We start from the raw sequence: 9,591 nt of genomic DNA on the forward strand, positions 1-9,591 counted from the left end.
CAATAAGGATTTCACCCAGTGTTTGTCAAGTTTGGGTTGGACTTCATAAACATTGACTTATTTACTTTTTTAAAAGCATATAAAACATGGGTTGCCTCCCATGAAGCACTTCTTTAGCGTCACTAGCTTGACGTTTCTCCCTCATCAGGGTGGTTGGTAATGCTTGAAGTCTTCCCCTCTTCCTGTGGACTTGTATCCATTGGTTGTATCAATGATCTCGACATGTTCGAGGGAGAGAACTCTGTTGATTGTGAAGACTTTCGGTAACTGAGATGGTACAGTGGGGAGATTAGAGGGGATATCCGGGAAGTAAGCTGAGATCACTCTATCTCCTGGAGAGAAGTCTTCCGTAGGGATCTTCTTGTTCCTCCACCTCCTTGGTACCTTCTTCTTTGTTTCTTTTGATGTTGCCTTGCTCTTGGTGACCTCTTTTTCTAAAGGAGTTGTGATGTTGTCTTCACATGCCTCTAGAGGTTTAGGTTCCTCCAACTTTTTCTTGAGCTGTGGCAATTGCTGTTCTCCTTGTTCATCAACCAAAGGGGTCTCCAGATAGGGTGGGTGTGCTTCAGTGCTTGCTTCCTCCTTCAGCATCTCATTATGATCTTTGCTTGGTTCCTTGTGTTCTTGGTCTGCTTCTTGTGAGAGTTTGAAGACATTAAAGCTGAGCCGTTCATCATGGATCCTCAATATTAGCTCCCCTTTCTCCACATCTATGAGTGCTCTGGCCATAGCTAGGAAGGGTCTTCCCAATGTGATTGGGTGAGTGTGACTCTCTTCCATGTCCAGAATGACAAAGTCTGTTGGGAGAAAGTATTTCCCAACTTTTAGCAACATATTTTCCACCACTTCTATTGCTTGCTTTTGAGTCTTGTCAGCCAGTCTGATGACCACATATGTGGGCATTATCTCATTGATCTGCAGCCTCTTTACCAAGGATAATGGTAGTAAGTTGATGCTTGCCCCCAAGTCACAGAGTGCTCTATCGAACATTGTTTCTCCTATGGCACAAGGGATGTGAAAACTCCCTGGGTCTTTTTTTTTTGTAGGCAACTCAAGTTGAATAAGGGCACTACATTCCTTGTTCAGCACTATAGCCTGGCCTCCTTTGATTGAGCTTTTCCTGGGAGGAAGTTCCTTCATATACTTGATGAATGCAGGCATTTGTTGGATGGCCTTGATGAATGGTATGTTCACATGCAGAGATGCAAACAAATCTAGGAACCTTGAGTACATTCTCTTCCCCACAGCACCATTGAGCAGTTGGAGAAATGGTGCATAGAGCTTCAGCAACTCTTGTTGTGAGATTTCTGGTTCTTGGTGATCTCTATCCTCCTCCTCTGTTGAGTTGTCTTCAGGTTGTTTGGAGAGTTTGCTTTGCTTGTCTTCAGCCTCTTGACCACTTGTAGTGACCATTTTGCAATCTTCCCATCTTACTTTCTTTGCTTCGCCTCTTGGGTTTTTCTCCGTGTCACTTGGGAAGCCATCAGTAGGTTTGGGAATCTTCTCAGCTAAGCATCCCACTTGGAATTTCAGCTTCTTGATGGTCTCTCCCTGGTTCTTAATGTTAGCTCGCACCTCCTCTTTGAACACCTTGTTTTCTTGAATCTCTTGGCATATTTCTTCAAGTAAGGTTTCAATCTTAGAGAGCCTGTCATCAAATGATGGTGGATTGGGAGTAGAGGTGTTGTTGTGGTTTTGATATAGGTGTGGAGAAGTGTTGTTGTGGGGGTGTTGATATGTCCTCTGTGTGAATTGTTGATGAGCTGCATTGTTATTGGAGTTGTAACGTCTCTGGTCCTGGCTTTGATCTTGCTGGTTCCCCCACCCAAAGTTTGGGTGGTTCCTCTATCCAGGGTTGTATGTCTTGGAGCAAGGATCATGGTTCTGTCTAGATGAATTTCCAATGTAATTGGCTTGCTCAAGGTTACCCTTTGCTTCTTCTTCAACTCCTTCTTGGGTTGTTGAGGAGGTGGTGATTGCTGCCACTTGGTTCCTCTCCATCTTCTTGGTGAGGTCAGCTAGCTGCTTCGTAATGAGCTTGTTTTGAGCCAGCAGAGCATCTACATTGTTTAGCTCTATCGCTCCTCTAGTGTTCCCTCTTTCGGAAGCATAGAAGTAGTCATTCTCAGCTACAGTCTCAATTACATCTATGGCTTCTTCAATGGTCTTCTTCTTGTTCAATGATCCTCCAGAGGAATGATCTACTGCCTTCTTTGATTCATATGACAAGCCTTCATAGAAGATGTGCAACTGCACCCATTCATTGAACATATTTGGTGGACACCTCCTTGTTAGGTCTTTGAACCTTTCCCAAGCTTCATAAAGTGTCTCCCCATCTTGCTGTCTGAACGTCTGCACTTCAGTTCTCAGCCTATTGATCCTTTGAGGGGGGTAAAACCTTGCCAAAAACTTATTCACTACCTCCTCCCAATTTGTCAGGCTTTCTTTTGGGAAGGATTCAAGCCATTTGGATGCCTTGTCCTTGAGTGAAAAAGGGAACAAGAGCAGCCTATAGACATCCAGGTGCACTCCATTGGACTTCACTGTGTCACAAATCCTCAAGAAGATGGTCAAGTGTTGATTCGAGTCTTTTTGAGCACCTCCTCCAAATGAGCAATTATTCTGCACAAGAGTGATGAGCTGAGGTTTTGGCTCGAAATTGTTGGCATGTATGGTGGGCTTCTGAATGCTACTTCCACAGTTGCCTGGGTTTGGATTGATGTAAGAGCCTAACACTCTTCTATCCTCCCCAGCCTGATTTGCTCTACCTCCTCCCCCATGGTTATTAGCCTCTTATTCATGTTAGTTTTCCATGTTGCCTTCCATGTGTAGTTCAAAGTGTTCCTCCTCCTCTTCAGCACCGATTTCACGTTTTCCTCTTACTTCCCTCCTTAATCTAAGGAGGGTCCTCTCTGGTTCAAAATCGAAGGAAGTTGAAGCCCCGCTTCTTCTCCCTATCATACAACCAAAAAGTACAAACAAGTAACAATATGTGCAGATAGTATTGCTGTCAGAATTACTGTTAGTTGTGAGTGATGTAATATATAAAACAGTTAGTGGGTTATCAAAATGAATGGTAAATAACAGAAAAAATGAAAGAGTAGAGGGGGAAGGGAAGAGGTTAACTAAGACAGAAAGTAAATTACTCAAACAGAAAATTAAATCAACAAAACAAAAATGCTCAATCTAGTGATCTTCTAATTTAATCATTGTTGATGCACAATCAATCCCTGGCAACGGCGCCATAAACTTGATGCAGGTGGAAATTGTCTCGTAACAGATTTCCTTCGACAAGTGTATCGAATTTGTCATCAAGTAAAAACTCACAATAGAGTGAGGTCGAATCCCACAGGGATTGATTGATCAAGCAACTTTAATTAGAAGAATGCTCTAGTTGAACGAATTCAGAATTTGGTTGGAGATTTGCAGCAAATAAAATGGCAGAAATGTAAATAACAGAAAAAGTAAATGCTAGAATTAAAGGGCTGAAAGTAAATGACTGAAAATAAATTGCAGAATTGTAAAAGGGAATGGGGTGTTTGCTCATGAAAGTAAATGCAGAAATTAAAGAGAATGGGTGAGATCAGAATTGGGGAATTCATTGGGCGCAGGAGATGTTGCAATTCTCTGGATCAAGTTCATTTTCATCTCTTCCTTAATCAATGCAATCATTGATCTCCTTGGCAATCTTAATTGATTGAATTACAATTTCTTGCAATTCAATCTCTCAAATGTTGATCAATAGCCAATTCCTTGGTCAATTGCTCATGAGAAGAGATGAAGTGTGGTCACTGATTATACCACATGCATTTCCCAAATCAAGTATTGAGAGGATTATAGTCACATATCCATCCAAACCCAATTTGGTCCAGCATGAGAAAGCATTTCTAGCTTGATCTCTTCATTCCTCTTTCAAGGCTCAGAAGAAATCCAAGTTTGAATAGCTCCTTTTCCAAGATAACTACCCAATGGGATGAAGATCGAAAGCTTTCAAGTAAAATCAAGAGAAAAGATAGAAGAAGAATCATGAAAACTAGTATTGATCCATCAATTTACAACAGAGCTCCCTAACCCAATGAAAGGGGTTTAGTTGTTCATAGCTCTAGAAAATGAAAACAAAGATGGAGAATACATCATGGAACTAGAAGAGCAGAGTAAAATACAGAGAGTAGTGCTCTCCTTCCAACCTCCAGAACCTCTAAATATTTCAAAGCTACTCCTATATATACTACTCTTCTCAGCTTCTAGTTGGTTCTTCAAGTCTTGGGCCTTTGGATTCTTGAGTTTGAAGCAGTTCTCTTCTTCATTTGGGCTTGGTTTTACTTGCAGAGAAAAAGTGTGAAGTGGGCAGAGACTTTAGTTCAAGACGTTAGGGGTGTTAACGTTTTAGTTCGAGAACTTTAGTGACACTCAACATTGTCACTAACGTTCCAATATACCCCTTTGCCTCACGTTAGAGCCCACGTTAACTAGGTTAACGTGGCTTATAACGTAGCCTTGCCATCCTTCGAGAACGTTAGTGACACTCAACATTGTCACTAACGTTCCAATGTGCCCCTATGTCTCACGTTAGAGTCCACGTTAACTAGGTTAACGTGGCTTCTAACGTGGCCTTGCCAACCTTCGAGAACGTTAGTGACACTCAACATTGTCACTAACGTTCCAATGTGCCCCTATGTCTCACGTTAGAGTCCACGTTAACTAGGTTAACGTGGCTTCTAACGTGGCCATTCTTAGCCATCCCCAACGTTAGTGACAATGTTGAGTGTCACTAACGTTGGCTCATCTTTCACTCATCAACGTTAGCTTCCACGTTAACTAAGTTAACGTGAAAGTTAACGTGGCTCCTTGGGGGTTTTGTGGGTGCTCCCAACATCAGTGACAATGTTGGGTGTCACTAACGTTGTCGACCTCCCTTGCTTCTTACGTTAGCTCCCAGAGTTAACGTAGTACATTGCTCCTTTGCCCAACGTTAGTGACAATGTTGAGTGTCACTAAGGTTGGCTTTCTTCCCCCTTTTAACGTTAGAGGCCACGTTAACTAAGTTAACGTGGACTCTAACGTGGCCACTTATGATTATTGGCCAACGTTAGTGATAATGTTAAGTGTCACTAACGTTGGCTCAAAGTCCCTTCTTCACGTTAGAGTTCACGTTAACTTAGTTAACGTGACTCTTAACGTGGGCAATGATGGCTTCGAGAGCGTTATTGGCAATCACTTTTCTCATTAACTTTGCAAGTTACCTCCCATTCCACGTTAGTGGTAACGTTAATTAGATTAACATGACTGCTAAGTGGTTCTTCCTTGCTTCTTTTGGTCCTAAAATCAAGCAATAGAGTGCATCAAAGTTCTAGTACAAGTCATGGGTAATGCAACATACAATTTTTTACTAAACTCATGCAAAATCCTCATGAAATCATGTAAAATTCACAATGTAGGCTTGAATCAAGGTGTAAGTGAATATCTACCCAAAACTAGCTTATTTCCTAAGGAAATGCATGAAACTACCTTAAAAATAGTAAAGAAAAAGTCAGTAAACTGGCCAAGATGCCCTGGCACATTCATAGATTTCTAGTTTTATACTTTTGAGTTGGAAATTGAGAAGAGTACTACCTCCGTTGAAGTCTTTATCATTCTAGTTTGGTTCCTATTCCTTTACTCTTGTTATTTTCCATTTACTTTGTTCAGAGTTATATTAATACCATCAATTTTGGAATTAATTAATGCAACGATACTTTTCTATTTAATTTCATTATTTCTTAATTATTTTCAATTGAGTCCAATTATCATGTCTTCTCCCTATACTGCCTTTATATGAATGTGAAAATGGCATCCATGTCAATGGAGTAGACTACCAACTTGGCTTTGGAGTGATTAATATTTGGAGACCTTTGAGTTGGAAGACTCAAGAGTTAATAGGTAATTGGAAGTTGTTGGCTGGCTCTCTAGTCACTAACGCTAATCCTTCCCAAGGGAGAGGATTAGGACTTGTGAATTGGAGTTATCTCAACTACTTGACTTTCCTTCATTCGTTGAGGGTTAACTAAGTAGAAACAACAACCCACTACTATTAACCTTGGGAAAACCAAGAAGGATAGAACTTTCGATTAATCTTCTCTAGCCAAGACTTTTATTTCAATTACATAAAATCTCTTGTTAATTTATAATCATTTATTTGCCGATTCCCCAAACTTCAAATTTTTTGAGAACCCATGATCAATAAATAGCACTCTTTTAGCAACTCGTTGGGAGACGACCTGGGATTTCTACTCCCAGTATTTTATTTTGTATTTGTGACAACCCTTTTTAAATTGATACGCAGAATTTTCATCGGTTAAGAACTGTACTCGCAACGTTAATTTCTATTATAAATTCTTAATCGATAATTTTCCGCATGTCAGCTACCCTATTGTTCACAAGGTTTCTCTCAGAAGTATACATGAACTGGTTGTTTGCAACCATTTTAATGAGTTCCTACGCCTCTGTAGGTGTTTTCTTTAAGTGGAGTGATCCACCAGTAGAATGGTCCAAAGACATCTTGGATATCTCAGATAGACCATCATAGAAACTACCTACGATAGACCATTCTGAGAGCATGTCAGGAGGACATCTTCTGATCAGTTGCTTGTATCTTTCCCAAGCTTCATAGAGGGATTCACCCTCTTTTTTCCTGAAATTTTGAACTTCCACCCTGAGCTTGCTCATTTTTTGAGATGGAAAGAACTTAGCCAAGAAAGCATTGACCAACTTTTTCCAAGAGTCTAAGCTTTTCTTAGGTTGAGAATCTAACCATATGCTAGCTCTGTCTCTGACAGCAAAAGGGAAAAGCATAAGTTTGTAGACCTCAGGATCCACTCCATTGGTCTTAACAGTATTATAGATTTGCAAGAATTCAGATAAAAACTAATGTGGATCTTCCAATGGAAGTCCATGAAATTTGTAATTCTGTTGTATTAGAGAAACTAACTGAGGCTTAAGCTCAAAGTTATTTGCTCTAATGGCAGGTATGGAGATCTTTCTTCCATAGAAGTCAGAAGTAGGTGCAGCAAAGTCACCAAAAACCATCCTTGCATCTCCTCCATTGTTCTGTTCAGCTGCCATGCTTGTATTTTTTGTTTCTTGTTCGAAAAGTTCTATGAGATCTCTTTCAGAGTGTTATGCTTTAACTTGTTGTAAACACCTCCTTAGGTCCTCTCAGGTTTAGGATCAGGATCAAAGAGCAGTTCTTTATCTCTGTTTCTGCTCATAAACAAGAAAAAGAAGACAAGAAAGAAAGAGAATGGGAGCTCCATGTCAAAGGATATAGAACTCCCCGTAAGATGTGAAGAAGAAAGAAGAATGAAGATAGAGAGAAGAGAAGAAAAATTTGAATAGAGGGGGTAAAGAATTCGAAAATTAAGAAGAAAAAAGAGAAACTAGAATTAAAATACTTTTGTTTTAATTTTATTTATTTATTTAATTTCGAAAACAAGAAGGAAATTAAAAGCTAATTAACTAAAAAAATTGAAAATTAGAAGATGATTTTCAAAAGAAGAGATAGGAATTAGTTAAGAAGTTTTGAAAAGGGTAAAAGAGAAAACAAGTAACTAATTAAGAAGGATTTGAAAATAAGATAAGATAGAAGATTTGAAAAAGATTTGATATTGAATTTTGAAATTCCAATAAGATAAGATAAAGATTTGAAAATAAGTTGAAAAGATAAGATTGAAGATTTGAAAAGATAAGATTTAAAAAGATTTTAAAAATTGCATTTTTGAAAAAGATTTAATTTTGAAATTTAAAAATTGAAATTTTAAATTTTAATTTTTGAAATTGAGTTTTGAAAATTGAATTTGAAAGAAGATAAGATAATATTTTTTTTTAATTTTGAATTTTAAAGAAAGATAAAAAGATAAGATAAAGATTTGAAAAAGATAAGAAAAGATAAGATTTAAAATTTGAAATTTGACTCTACTAACAAGAAAATACAAAACTTAAAAATTTTTAAATCAAAATAAAAAAAAGAAACAAGATTTTCAAAAATTTGATTAAAGATAGAAAAGATATTTTTTATTTTTTGGATTAATGAAGAAAGAGAAAAACAACCAAAAGATACCAAACTTAAAATTTTTTGATCAAAGGTTATTAGTTTTTCGAAAATTAAGAGGAAAAACACTAAAAGACACCAAACTTAAAAATTTTAGGATCAAAACAAGAAAAGAAACAAGAACAACTTGAATACCAAGAAGAACACTCAAGACAATTTCGAAAATTTAAAGAAATAAAGAACACACAAAGGACACCAAACTTAAGAACTGACACTAGACTCAAACAAAAGACACTATTTTTGAAAGTTTTTTGAAAAGAAAACAAGAAAGTTCAAAATTTTAACAAGAACAAGAACAAAAGACTCAAACAAAAGACAAAGATTAATAAAGAAAAGAAAAGGTTTTGAAAAAAAAATTGGAAAAGAAAAAAAAGACACAAAACAAAACAGTAAAAAGGTACCTAATCTAAGCAACAAGATAATCCAATTGTTTGTCAAATCCGAACAATCCCCGGCAACGGCGCCAAAAACTTGGTGCACGAAACTGACTCCGCACGTTTCGCACAGATAGACTGGCAAGTATACCAGGTCGTCCAAGTAATACCTCAGGTGAGTGAGGGTAGATCCCAGAGAGATTGTTGGCTTGAGCAAGCAATGGATACCTTGCAGATCTTAGTCAGACAGATAGAAAATATAGTTGTCACAAGAAAACGCATAAAATAGGTAAATAAATAATACGTAACTAGATAGGTGTGAAACTTATGGTAGGAGAATGGTTGAGGCTTCGGAGATGCTTCTTCCTTCTGGATCAACTTTTCTCATCATCTATTCCAACTTCTAATTGATTCATTCCATGGCAGGCTATATATGATTAACTCCGAGTTAGCAGTGGTGCACGAAATTGTGATCTCTAACAATGGCGCTCAACTTGGTACGCGCGTTTATAAACTCAGCACTTTCTTCACAACTTCGCCTCACTAACCAGCAAGTGCACTGGGTCGTCCAAGTAATAAACCTTACGTGAGTAAGGGTCGATCCCACGGAGATTGTTGGTATGAAGCAAGCTATGGTCACCTTGTAAATCTCAGTCAGGCAGATCCTAATAGTTATAATGGTTTTCAAAAATAAAGATAAATAAAGCATAAAATAAAGATAGAGATACTTATGTAATTCATTGGTGGGAATTTCAGATAAGCGCATGAAGATACTGTGTTCCTTCTGAATCTCTGCTTTCCTACTGCTTTCATCCAATCATTCTTACTCCTTTCCATGGCAAGCTGTATGTAGGGTGTCACCGTTGTCAATGGCTACTTCCCATCCTCTCAGTGAAAAAGGTCCAAATGCGCTGTCACAGCACGGCTAATCATCTGTCGGTTCTCGATCATGTCGGAATAGGATCCATTGATCCTTTTGCATCTGTCACTACGCCCAACACTCGCGAGTTTGAAGCTCGTCACAGTCATCCCATCTCAGATCCTACTCGGAATACCACAGACAAGGTTTTGACTTTCCGGATCTTAGGAATGGCTGCCAATAATTCTAGCTTATACCACGAAGACTCTAAT

General features: G+C 38.3%; 1 non-coding gene across 1 annotated transcript; it reads left to right on the top strand.

The window, feature by feature from the left end:
- The first annotated feature begins 6,595 nt into the window (after positions 1-6,595).
- Positions 6,596-6,699, top strand: LOC112713570 (small nucleolar RNA R71). Its single transcript, XR_003158540.1, has one exon. It is a non-coding gene; the product is annotated as a small nucleolar RNA R71 (small nucleolar RNA).
- Positions 6,700-9,591: the final 2,892 nt, after the last annotated feature.

This window comes from Arachis hypogaea, chromosome 9 (assembly GCF_003086295.3).
Source record: "Arachis hypogaea cultivar Tifrunner chromosome 9, arahy.Tifrunner.gnm2.J5K5, whole genome shotgun sequence".
NCBI classification, from domain to species: domain Eukaryota; kingdom Viridiplantae; phylum Streptophyta; class Magnoliopsida; order Fabales; family Fabaceae; genus Arachis; species Arachis hypogaea.